Raw genomic sequence first — 13,391 nt, forward strand, 5'->3', positions numbered from 1 at the left:
ATATACCAGGTCCGTGTGTGAGCCAGCATTCCCAGGACCCCACACCCTCTCACTGGGGTCTTGCCAGGGCCTGGGCTCAGCCTACTTCCTTCCACTGCTCCCCCCACCCAGCAGCTGGGGAGGGCTGGGGGTGCTGGCGTGACAGGGAACAATGGACCCCCAACCCCTTCCGGCCCATTGCGTGAGAAGGAGCTGCCGGAAGGAAACTCACCTCCCTGTGGGACAGGCCACCACCCCCCTGATGACTGCCCCAGGGAAGACTGGAGACCCCCCATGCTGCTCAAGGGGAGGGCCTGTGCACTCTAGGACTCTCATTCTTGGTACATTCTGTCCTTGAACCTAGACTGGCCTCCCCCACCTCCTTTCAGAGGCATCCCTGACCCCCTCCCCAGGGGCTGGGCTGGGTCCTCCTGCAAGAGTCCAGGGCCCTGTTCTCATTCATCTCTGTGGCCCCAGAGTGGCCTGGCTAGAGCAGTCCCAATTGATGAGTGTTGACCAACTGAGTAAATAACAGTGCAAGAAGCCAGCCCAGGGATGGTCAGGGGCCAGGGGCTGAGCCAGGAAAGATGAAAGAGCGGGAAGGACCCGTCTCAGGGCTCAGCCAAAACGCCTACATTGCAGATAGGGATGAGGTCAGAGCCCCAGAGAGCCCCCCAGAGGGCACAGGGCACACTGCTGCGGGACCAAGGATGTCCTCCCCCCAGAAGTCCTTCCGGCACTCAGGGTTTCACTTATGTAGCAGCATCTTCACCTACACCCCCAACTTCCTCTCTCATGCACAATCACCCTCACTCCAGGTGGGTCCAGCACCTCCACCCTCAGACGGGGAGCCCTCTGATGTGGGGGGAGGGGGCTCTTCCCCTGTGCCTGTCCACACCCAGCAGGATGTCTCGGAGGGTTCACCCCTGGTGGGCTGCTGAGCAGAGGCTCTGGACAAGATGCACCCTGTCTGGGCCTCAGTTTCCCCACATGGCAGCCTGTGTGTGGGGTGGACTGGGTGGGACCATCCCCATAGCTGGGCCCTCCTGGCCTGGCTGCCCAGCACACAGCTCTGTCTGATCTGCATCTCTCTCCGCTACTCCTTTTCAACACCACAACCCCCCAAAGCTCTGGGCAGGGTCTCAGCTCACCCTGTCCAGGCAGATGGCGTCACCAGGTCCAGGTCTCCAGGCTCTCAGGCGTGACCATCGTTAGCGAGAGGGAGGAGCAGAAACACGCTCCGCAAACCTGACTGGTTACCCCACCGGCGCCTCCCCAACTCCACCCCCACCTTGGAGGACGTGCTAACCTGGGGCCTGAGAGATTCCTCAATTCCCACGGCAAGAAGGACTCTCAGGCACGCGAGCAAGCAGCTCCCGTGGCCCTGAGGGCACAGGAGATAGCAGGCACACCTGCAAACACACGCCTGGCTGCAAGCACGCACATACCTGGCTGGCATGTTGACCCACCTGAACGCACACCTGGCAGGCTCACGCACAGGTATACACCTGACCACGCCAGGCTCATGCTTGCCCATGTGCACGCACGCACAGAGAGAGGGTGCCCCACATCTGCGGGCTTATCCAACCCCCAGGACTAGCCTTGACATGAATGCCCACCCCCACCCCACTCCCCACCAGCCCACTGGTACGCTTGGCTGGGCCACCCCACAGGAACACCACCTTCCTTTTTTTTTAACTTTTATTTATCTTTTTTTTTTTTTTATGGCTGCGTTGGGTCTTCATTGCTGCACGCAGGCTTTCTCTAGTTGCGGCGAGTGGGAACTACTCTTCGATGTCGTGCGCGGGCTTCTCGTCGCGGTGGCTTCTCTTGTTGCGGAGCACAGGCTCTAGGCGCGCGGGCTTCAGTAGTTGTGGCTCGCGGGCTCTAGAGCGCAGGCTCAGTAGTTGTGGCTCACGGGCTCTGCTGCTCCGCGGCGTGTGGGATCTTCCCAGACCGGAGCTCGAACACGTGTCCCCTGCATTAGCAGGCGGATTCTTAACCACTGCTCCACCAGGGAAGCCCTCCATCTTCTTATGGACCCACACCATGTCCACTTTGGCAGTTCAGAGGATACTAGGGGTAAGGCAGGGCTTTGGACATGAACCCCAGGCAGGGCCCACGGGTAACAATGGGGTCTAGTGCTGTGTAACAAATGAAACAGCAGTGAGTTTTTGTGCCCAGAAATGCTACCGATTCATTCATTCATTCATATAAGCTTTTACTAAAAGGTAACATTTCAAATCAATGGGGCAAAGATATGTTACTGAATAAATCATAAAATAATTGAAAAGATCGATCCTACTACATACAAGTAAATCATTTCTACATTTAAAAGAATCGTAAAGTCAAAAGACATACAACAAATGTGTGCTGATCTCTTCCATTTTGCCCTTCCAGATCCCCTCGCTACCCTTGTCTACCCTGCTCTCTGTCTTGTGAAGCTGGCCTGCAGGGGCCTCAGCCACAGACACCCTTGCCCCCTGGTTTCTAGTTGGTTTCCTGGAACCGAATCTCTAATGGGAGATGGGAAAGGTGACCTCTCAGGCATCCCTCCGCGTGCAGCTCTTTCCCTGGGCGGGCGGCGGGGGTGGGGGTGGGGGGGCCCGGTCTAGTAACAGCTCCCTCTAGTGGCATCCTTCAGGCAACTGAACTACCCGAGAGCCCCCACTACTCCCTGCCTATATAGCCTTGTAAATAATCCCTTATTAACCCTTCCCCAAATTAACCTGAATTGAGAATTCCATCTGTTTCCTGCTGGAACGCTGCGTGATACACAGATAAAAGAATAATGTCCTTAATATGCAAAGAGGTCCAACCAAAAAACAGCAATCCAATAAAAAATGGACAAAAAACATGATTAACAGAAGAGGAAAATACAAATAAATTTTAAACTATAAAGAGATACTTATACAATATTGTACATCAACTATACCTTAATAAAAAACAAAACAAAAGAGAGAGATGCTTGACCTCGCTTATAATAAAAGACATATAAACGATATACAATTTTTCACCAATCAGATCGGCAAAGATGAAATGTCTGCTAACACACTGTGCTGGGAAGGGTGTTGAAAACAGGCACTCGTATTCATTTTGGTGAAGGTGCATTTAAGTTAAAAAGTAAACCTCTAGGGCTTCCCTGGTGGCGCAGTGGTTGAGAGTCCGCCTGCCGATGCAGGGGACACGGGTTCGTGCCCCGGTCTGGGAAGATCCCACATGCCGCGGAGCAGCTAGGCCCGTGAGCCATGGCCGCTGAGCCTGCGCGTCCGGAGCCTGTGCTCTGCAACGGGAGAGGCCACAACAGCGAGAGGCCCACGTACCGCAAAAAAAAAAAAAAAAAAAAAGTAAACCTCTAAAAAATGAATCTGACAGTATTCATCAAAATTTTCAAAGTACATACTCTTTGACCCAGCAATTCCACTTCTAGAAATTGATCCTTCAGTTAAGCTTACACAAATGACAATAATATGTTCAAGGATCTTTGCTGCAGCATTCCATCGTTTCCAATAATCTGGAAATGACTAAGTAAATTATGATAGATCCATACAAAATAATATGTATGATATGGAAGATTTTCCAGAACAAAGTATCTAGTTTTGTTACCATTTATGTTTTTAAACACACTATACTAATACATGCAGAGAAGATCCTGCAAGGATGTATAAGAAAAAGTAAGTCTCTTCTCTAAAGAAAGTAACGGATGTCCAGAGGACACATGTTTGAGAGAGATTTTATCCTTTTGTAACTTTTGAATTTTGTATCATGTGTATAGATTTCCTATGCCAAAAAAGGAATTTACGGGCTTCCCTGGTGGCGCAGTGGTTGAGAGTCCACCTGCCGATGCAGGGGACACGGGTTCGTGCCCCGGTCCGGGAGGATCCCACATGCCGCGGAGCGGCTGGGCCCGTGAGCCATGGCCGCTGAGCCTGCGCGTCCGGAGCCTGTGCTCCGCAACGGGAGAGGCCACAACAGTGAGAGGCCCGCGTATCGCAAAAAAAAAAATAAATAAAAAATAAAAGGAATTTACATCATATTGATTGAATATCTACTATGTACTAGGTTCTGTGCTGGCTGGTGGAGACATAGCTGTGAACAAGATCAGCATATGGTTATTTCTGCTCCCATAGAGCTTAAAGTCTAGTGAAGAAACAGACTAAAAAAAGTAAACATACAAGTAAATACCCAATTACAAATTGTAATGAGATTTCTGAAGAAGAAGCAAAAGTGTAATAGAGACAAACAAGGATGATGGCTTTAGACGGTTGGATCAAGGCAGGCTTCTCCCAGGAGGAAGAATTAAATAGGAAGAGAAGAGGAAAAAAGAGTTCTGGGCAGAGGGAGTAATATGTGCAAAGGTCCTGAGGCAGGAAGGGGCTTACTGTGTGCCCAGGGCAAATCATCACCCTTCTCAGGGAAGCACAGCCTCACAAGTGAAATAACTCCATTTAAGAGATGGAGAGACAGAGCCTCAGACAGGGAAGACGGCTTCCCCAGGAAAGTTGACAAGGCAGGACCAACACCTGTATCTTTTGAGTCCATGAACTCAGAGCTATTCTCAGTTCATTTGGGGACTTTTTTGCAGGATCACAGAGACCAGGAGCAGAGGTAAAGAGGGGAAAAGTTGGCCATTCCCCTGGCTCTTTCCACCAACTCAGGGCCTGAGGGAGGGGGAAATCAGAGGCTTCGTGCATGTGCAAGTGTGTACACACACTTGCCATTGAGCACCAACCACACCCCGGACAGCTGAGCTGCTAACCTACCATGGTCATCTCAGGCCTCAAGTCAGATAAGCCCTCTACTTTGCCCCAGACTTTGAAATGTGACTCTTTTTAAAAAGTTTTTTTAAAATATTTATTTATTTATTTGGCTACGCTGGGTCTTAGTTGCAGCACATGGGATCGTTTTTAGTTGCGGCATGCAGGATCTTTAGCTGCAGCATGCAAACTCTTAGTTGCAGCATGTGGGATCTAGTTCCCTGACCAGAGATCGAACCCGGGCCCCCTGCATTGGAAGCATGGAGTCTTAGCCACTGGACCACCAGGGAAGTCTCGAAAGGTGCCTCTTTTAGAATGCTGCTTCTTTTGTGTACAAACCTCAGGGCACGCAAGTATGTGTGTCCTTGCGTATCTACAAGCTTATGTGTGAGTATTCTCAGTGTTTACATTGAGCGTTTCCCAAGAACAGCATCCAGTTCCCATTTTCCTCGTTGTGTAATAATAATTTAATCAGCAATCCTATGGGGCACACACTATTATTCACCCCTTTTTACAGATGAGGAAACTGAGGCCCAGATCATCACATAAGTTGTCCAGCAAGTAAGTGGCAAAGACTCAGACCCAGGAGTGTGGGATGGCAAAGCCCCTGCCCTTAGCTCAACACTAGATAAACATGCAATGAATAAATGAATAAGTGAGCCTCATGGCATAGATGGGGAAACTGAGATCTAGATAGGAACCTAGCAAGCTGATGTAGGCAAGGCTAAAACCCTAGCCTTCATTCTTCCCAGGCGGGCCCCCTCCCAGAAGCCACCCTCCTCAGGACTGCAAGATCCTGTCCTCCTCCTGCCGGGCTCCCACACAGCTGGGCAGGCAGGCAGTAGATGGGAACGGGCAGGATATCCTCTTTGCCATCCTGGGATGTAGCTGAACTCTCTGGCCCCTGCCCTGTACCCCCAACTTGCAGCCCGAGGGAGTCCTGGCCTTCTCTGCCTTGCACCCCCAGGGATGCACCGGATGATGAGTGAGTGTGACAAGGGGCTGCCTTCTCCCTAGGCTACTCCCTCACCCTATCTTCTCACCCAGAGACGGCCCCAGGCCCCACTCTGAGGGCAGGTGGAAGTCCTTTGCTTACCCACAGCTGTGCCTGTGCTAAGCCCATGCAGAGCCCAGGGGAGCAGCTGACCTGGGAGGAGGCCAGGAGCTCTGAAATGAGCGTACTCATTACACACAGGCCTGCTCCCTCCCACACCAGAGCCCCCCTTTAGCCTCCTTTCCCTGCAAGGTCTGTTTCCCTGGAGGGCTGTGCAAGCCCAGGATACTGGAAAGCCTGCACCACAGTCTGCCCTCCCAGGGGATGATGAGAGGTACTCCAGGAAGGGCTATAGCCCACAGCTCACCACCGGCCATGCCTCCCACCTGGGGTCAGCACTGCCCTCGGGGCTTCTCTCCTCCTGTGCTCTAGGCCCCCTCCTCCCTCCTCTCAGCAGCCATAGGCTTACATTCTCCTTGCCCCAGAGGAGGGGGAATCTGTCCCTAGAGTGCCCCGCCCCTGCAGCTGTTCAATTCTGTGCCCCTCTTCCTGCCCCCAGATCTCGGATCAGGATCTGCCCCCATCCTCCTTCCTCCTGCTTGGAGCTGGAGCAGCGCTAATGCAGTCTGGGCTGCCCCCTCGTGACCACTCAGAGAAGCACATGCTTCCCGAAGCCACTGACCCATCACCTGCAGCCCCGGGAACCCCATGCCAAATAAATAGACAATCTAAGGAAAAGTGAGTTTATTTCGCAAATGCAGCTTCAAGACAACTCTCAAGTCCTTCCTTCCCAGAAATTGCAGAGAAGCCACTAAGAATGGCCAGAGGACTCTCCTCCCAACCCTTCCCCATCATTCCCTGGCCTGGTCTTCAGAGACACACCTAAAGTAGAAATTCCCTGTCCAGCTTCCTGATAGGCGTTCACTTCCATTCTCTTACATCCAGAGACAGGGAACTCGCCCAAGTGTGTCCCATCATCTTTTCTGTTCTGGGGCACCAGGAACACTGACAATGTAGACCCACCCCTGATCTCCTAGGACTCACGCTGCTCAGGTAAGCAAACAAGGGCCTCAGGTGCACTGATCAGCACAGAGATGGGCGTGGCCAGTGCTACAAGGACCTACACATTCACCTACCTCTTCTCAGGGGTCTTTTTGTGGTTTTTTTGGCTGCGTTGGGTCTTCGTTGCTGCACGCGGGCTTTCTCTAGTTGCAGAGAGCTGGGGCTACTCTTCGTTGTGGTGCTCGGGCTTCTCATTGCAGTGGCTTCTCTTGCAGCGGAGCACGGGCTCCAGGCGCGCAGGCTTCAGCAGTTGTGGCATGCAGGCTCAGTAGTTGTGGCGCACGGGGTCCTAGCCGCTCCGTGCCATGTGGGATCCTCCCGGACTAGGGCTCGAACCCGTGTCCCCTGCATTGGCAGGCGGACTCTCAACCACTGCACCACGAGGGAAGCCCTTCTCGGGGTCTTGGAGTAAGGAATTTAGCCCTGGAATCTTGAAGATATCTGGAGGCTGACTGCCCCCTTAATTCTGCTTGAGAATCAGCCAGAGTCCCCTGAGCACTTGCTCTCTGCCAGGTCCCTCCTGGCACTTTGCCCCACTTAGTCCTCACAGCACTGTAAGGGCAGTGCACTCGTGTCTGCTGGGTAGATGGGGATGGGGTGCAGAGCGGGAGGTCATGCAGCCAGGATGTCATGGCTAGTCATTTGCAGAGTTGGACTTGACCTCAGCCTTGCTGGTGGCTCCTGCAGCTCGTGCAGACTACCCCGCCCCAACGCATGGCGTCTGGGCCCAAGTCAGACCTGCTGAGAAGGTTCAGGGTAGACTCTGAAGCCAGAAGTTTGATCCCAGCCTGCCCCCTCATGCCCCTCCCTTCCAGCTCTGCCTCCACCAGTGCCCCCACCTTGAGGTCCAGGGCCATTCCAACCAGACCCTCCTGCCCTGCACCAGCAGCTCCTCTATACCTCGAGGGAGGACTGGCAGGCGGGATGTAAACATCCTCCCCACAGCTCACTGCCCCTTCACCGCCAAGCAAACCTATGGCCTGGGGACTCTGGAACTGCCGTCTGAGACCAACCTGATGGGGCAGGAGAGAGAGCCCAGGCTTCGAGGTGGTTCTGCAAATCACCTTTTGTGGGCCTCCCTGGCCATACAGATAAGATCTAGATGCTGCTGTTTTCCTTGATGGACAGTGATCAAATGAAATCCAATGTACAAACACCCAGCACACAGTAGGTGCTCAACAAAGCATGCCTTCCTTCTCGACCTTGCCTTGTTATTCGGAAGAATACCAGGAGAATCAGCAATGCTCAGGCCAGTCAGGCACCTGGGACCAGTGTGGTAATGGCCTTGGAATCAGAGAACAGTCCAAGGTGGGGGACCCTGGGGAATTCTGGCAGCCAGGACAGATCTGGCTGTCCCCCACCAGCATCCCATGTGGAAAAGCCCTTCCAGAGCCAGACAACAGCCACTGGGGGTGGTTTCTGGAACAGCTGGATTCTGCCCCTCTGTAAAGGGATGACCAATCCACCCGTGCTTTCCAGAAGTGGTCTTATCTTCTCCCCTTCTAGCTGCCCTGGGTTCTCTGTCCTCATCTACCCTGGCCAGCCCTGCTCAGAACCCACCCTGTGGCACTCTCAGTTGGTGAGGGTCAGCTCTGGCTCTGGCCCTCGTTGAGCCCTGGACAGGGTCCTGCCCAGGCTTCTAGAAGCCAACTTTTTCAGAGCAGACACCGGCTCTACAGGTGAGGCCCTGGGACTGCTGGCCAGGACCTTGAGACTGCCTTGCCTCCAGCCCCATCACGTTCCCTTCCCCTTGGGATCTGCACTCTGGCCACCAGGAGGCGCTGTTCCCCCTCAGACCCGATGAGACCACAAGCCTCATCGTTAAATGAGACCAAATTCTAAGAGACAGAAAAAGGCAAGTCACAGCGGAGACTGCAAGGGGAAGACAATGGCCTTTGTCTGATCGCTGCTATGAGTCTGGTACTTCCCACGCATTACCGTACCTCATCCTCCAGCCGCCACAGTGGGGGTGGGGTCGGGGGCACGGGGTGGGGTTCTGAGTCACAAACAACAGAAACCGACCTCTGGCTAACAAGCAAAAAATAAATGTGCCGTTCACCAAAACAACAGAAAAGATAGTCACTCAAGACAGCCAACATCAGGCCTCCAGTGCGGTTTGAACAGGATGCTGCTCCCAGCTGCAACTGAAAATAATCAAGGGTCCCTAGAGTTCGTGGCACTGCTTTCCTCCGTGACACACCCTCACCCTCGCTGACTTGAAGCTTCATGTTCCCTTGCACCACGAGCTCGGGGAAGCAACCAGCTCCTCCCAAGTTTTGATCCTATCACCCCAACCTTCATCCTTCACTCATATCAACATCAGGCACCCAGGACCCAGTCTCCCAGACTCAGGCAGGCCCGCCTTTCCTCTGAGGCTGCCACCCTCACTGCTGACTGGCCACACGGTGGAGGGCCAGTGGGAGGGGGGGGGGGGAAGGCTGGCTGCACTAGGTGTACCTGAAACTGGAGTTGCTTGGCCCCAGGGATGGGGGGGGCGGGTCTTTGGAGATAAGAGGGCCACCTCTACAACCAGAACTGGCTTTGGCTGGAGAGAGATGTGACCTGGACCTCTATGTCAGGAGAGCGCTCCTGGAGACCCAGTGGTTAAGAGCAGGGGTCTAAGAAGATGGGCTGGGGGAAGGACAACAGGGAAGCAGGCAAGGCCCTTTTCCTTGGGACGGTAGCCCTGAGACCTATGGCAAGAATGGCAGCCAGAGACCCCAAGGAGAATTCGGTTGCTCACTTATTCACTCAATACACATTTACTGTTTGCCCCATGCAGAGACAATCCCTCTCCTCTCCACGCAGGCACCCGCTTTTCAGAACTAAACTCTGAGGGCCTTAAAAATCAAAGGGAAGGGACATGTCCCTCCAGGTGCCCATCCCTGTCTCAGGCAGCTTCTAAAAGCTCCTCAGCTCACGGAGGATCTCCTCCCTGCGCAGTTTCACCCCACTCTTCCAAAAGCTCCCCTGATCTCAGACACAGACACACAAGTTTATTCACAGGTACAACACCTGGGCAAGAGGATTTGCATGTGATTTGCAAAAGCTTGGCCTGAGGCAGTAGCAGCACCCAGCTGTTCTCCCTTTGCAGCCCAAGCCAGGCAAACCTCCTGCTGCTTCTCCTTGCCCACCCCCATCCTAGGCCAAGTTTCCAACTTTTGTACCGTGAAGAACCCAGAACCCCTTTTCGGCTTTCCCCCAAACAGTTCCCATGAGAAAGGCAGAACAACACCAACTGGGTTTCCAATCTGTGCAGTTGAGTCCGGGGACTTCTGGGTGGAGGCTGGTCCAGCTCAAAGATGACACGCGGTAGGAGACGGTCTCCAGGCAGCCTTGAGGGGGAAGCATCAAACTTTCAGAAGCTTTCCGAGCCCAGGACTCCGGGTACCAAGAACCAAGGAAGCTCTGGCTCTGCCTAACCCCAGGGGCTCTGGTGCCTGGGAAGTAGTACACATGCCCTCAATATTTGGGGAATGGATGGAGGAGGGTTACTGTTCACAAGCCATTGTGAAACTGTAGGCTCAGGAACAGACAAAAGCCTCAGGAAGCTGGACTTAGAGGACAGCAGGGGAGAGCCAGTACTACACAGCCTGTTTCAGGAGTCAGAGAAAAAAATATTCATCTCACTGCCAGTGAGTGCAAGTGTGCCTGGGGCCAAAGCACTGTGCTAAGTGATTAGCTTTTCTTCTTCTCTGTTTAGCATCACAAGTGAGGTGAGCCTCTCATTTTAGAGATCAGGAAACTGAGGCTCAGAAAGTTATGTGACCTTTACTTAAGGTCACACAGCTGGGCAGGAGTGAGGCCAGGACTCTAACCCAGAAGCTGTTAAAATAAATTGGGTGAGAATGATACAATGGCATCCTGAATCCTTCCTCTCCTACGCAGGGTCTGGTGGCTGAGTTCCCTCATGGAATCCCCTTCAGTTCCTTTTCTGCAAAATGGAGAGAATAATGATACATACCTTGGAAATATATTACAAGGATTAAATGACACTTAAGACATGTAAAGTGCTTAGGACAGTGTCTGGCATATGGTAAAGCCTATATCGGTGTTAACTATTATTATTATTATTATTTATTAAAATTCACATCACTCAGTCATTCAACCAACATCTGAACACCATGGTTCAGCCTCCAGTGGCAGACCAGGAAACTTGCACAAAGCAGGTAGTCAATGCTACAAAGCTGAGAAGAGGGCCCACTGAGGGGCACTGCAGAGGGCAGTGATCTAGCCTGGGGATTTGGGAAAGGCCATTGCAGCTTCCTGGAGGACAAAAAGCCAGTCAATTCTCCATCAACAGGAAGAAGTGATCTTTTAAAAATGCAAACACAGGGCTTCCCTGGTGGCACAGTGGTTGAGAGTCCGCCTGCCGATGCAGGGGACATGGGTTCGTGCCCTGGTCCAGGAAGATCCCACATGCCGCGGCGGGACGGCTAGGCCCATGAGACATGGCCGCTGGGCCTGCGCGTCCGGAGCGCAACAGGAGAGGCCACAACAGTGAGAGGCCCGCGTACCACAAAAAAAAAGAAAAGCAAACACAGGGACTTCCCTGGTGTTACAGTGGTTAAGAATCTGCCTGCCAACGCAGGGGACACAGGTTTGATCCCTGGTCCGGGAAGATCCCACATGCACAGAGCAACTAAACCCGTGCGCCACAACTACTGAGCCTGTGCTCTAGAGCCCGCAAGCTGCAACTACTGAGCCTGTGCGCCACAACTACTGATGCCTGTGCACCTTGATCCTGTGCTCCACAACAAGAGAAGCCACTGCAACGCAAAGCCCGCACACCGCAATGAAGAGTAGCCCCTGCTCGCCGCAACTAGAGAAGCCCTGCGTGCAGCAGCGAAGACCCAACGCAGCCAAAAAATAAATATTTTTTTAAAAATGCAAACACACAGCTGAGGCGTTGGTGAAACCCTCAAAGAGCAGGGTCCCTCTGCCCTGAGGTGGACACAGGAGGCCCTGCAGGCTCTGGTCACTGACCTCTGCTCCCAAGACTGCCCCGCATGCCCTGCCCCTCAGCCCATCCTAGCCTCTTTCTGCTTCTCCCAAAGCTCAACCCCTTCCAGCTCCAGGGCCTCTGCTCCTACTATCCCAGGCATCTCTCCTCCTGCAGGGTCTGAGCACTCAGGTGAGGAGGGCTCCTCTGCTGTGCACCTGCATCACACCTGCACATCCCTCCTAGTAACTCTCATCACGCTGTTTAACGTCTGTGCCCCACCAGACAGAACATTGCAAGACCAAGGACCAAGGAGGAAAGAAATATGTGCCACATTTCTGGAGGAAATATGCCTTCCTGGAGGAAGGCACCAGATAGTTTGCAGGGATCCCAGGTTCCTTGACCAATTCATGTCATGAACTTGGTTTTGCATCTGCCTGCTCCAGAGAGATTCTGAATTGCGAAGCCCAGACCCATGACCTTCAAGGTCAGGAGACCAGCCAATTAACCCCTGTGGTGTGGTCGAGGAAGCCCTATGTACCGGCTGCCTCAAGCCACAAGAGTGAGGTCCTCCAGCTCTCAATGGCCTCTCGGTTGGGTCACCACCACCGCTAAAACCACAAAAGCCAAAAAGCCACCAAACCATCAGCACCAAGACTTCTGCCACCATCATGGTGGAAACAAACAAACAAGCTTCCTTAGAAATCCCCTTAGAGCAAACTGTTGCAGTAAAGAGAAGAGACTTTAATCTGACATTAAAAATGTTTGTGCATAGTAAGTGTCCAGTAAATATCAGTATCATCATCAATAACAATAATAAAGTATCGGGCACATAGTAGGTGCTCAGTAAATGGAAGCTCCCTGGTCCCAGGGGGACAGAAGTTGGAGTCCGTTGGCAGCTGCCCACCCTCCCCATGCCCAGGGCCTCCACCTGTGCACACGAAGTCAGAGCTGCAGGAGATCACCAGATGCAACCCTTCGGTACACAGGAGGGGAAACTGAGGCCTGGATGGGGAGGACTTGCCCCAAATCAGAGGCCAGTCTGTCCCTAGAACCTGGGTCTCCCAGGGCAATGCCTTGTCCTCGTGATAAACTCAGCCATCCAAGAAGGGAGGTTTCCAACGCGTGATGCCTCTGATGCAGGTGTCCTCCCAAGGACAGCTTTGGGTGGGTGGGGTCTCAGGCCCCTTGAGGAGAACACAGGGCTTATCTGGAAGGTCACGGCTTTGCCTCTGCATGAGGCAGGCGTAGCTTCTTGCCTTGACGGAGCCCACGGAAGCCAGCTCTCCTGCGGGTCAGGAAGGGAAAGAGGTCACGGGGGAGGCCCATGCTGGCCCCTGGTTCCCTGAGACTTTAGCAGCTGTGGATATCAGCTTGGCCACCACGCCGAGTGGTCCCTGATGTTGAGATGGCCACTGTGGCCACTTGCTTTCTCCTGCTTCTGCCCTCCCCTAGGCCTCCCAGGCCCCAGCACTGGTCCAGTCTCCCCGGCTACCTTCCCTGAAGCCCCCCTTTGCATTGCTCCTACCCCTCGACCCACTCCCACAGGTCAGTGAGACCCTACAGCAAGAAGTGGCATTCACACCAGGGCTGAACGATCCCAAAGCCCATGCCCTCTCCGCCTGGCCTCACTGCCTCCTAGGTGTCCCCAGGTGCT

This window comes from Grampus griseus (assembly GCF_964374135.1).
Source record: "Grampus griseus genome assembly, chromosome: 2".
Taxonomy (NCBI): Eukaryota; Metazoa; Chordata; class Mammalia; order Artiodactyla; family Delphinidae; genus Grampus; species Grampus griseus.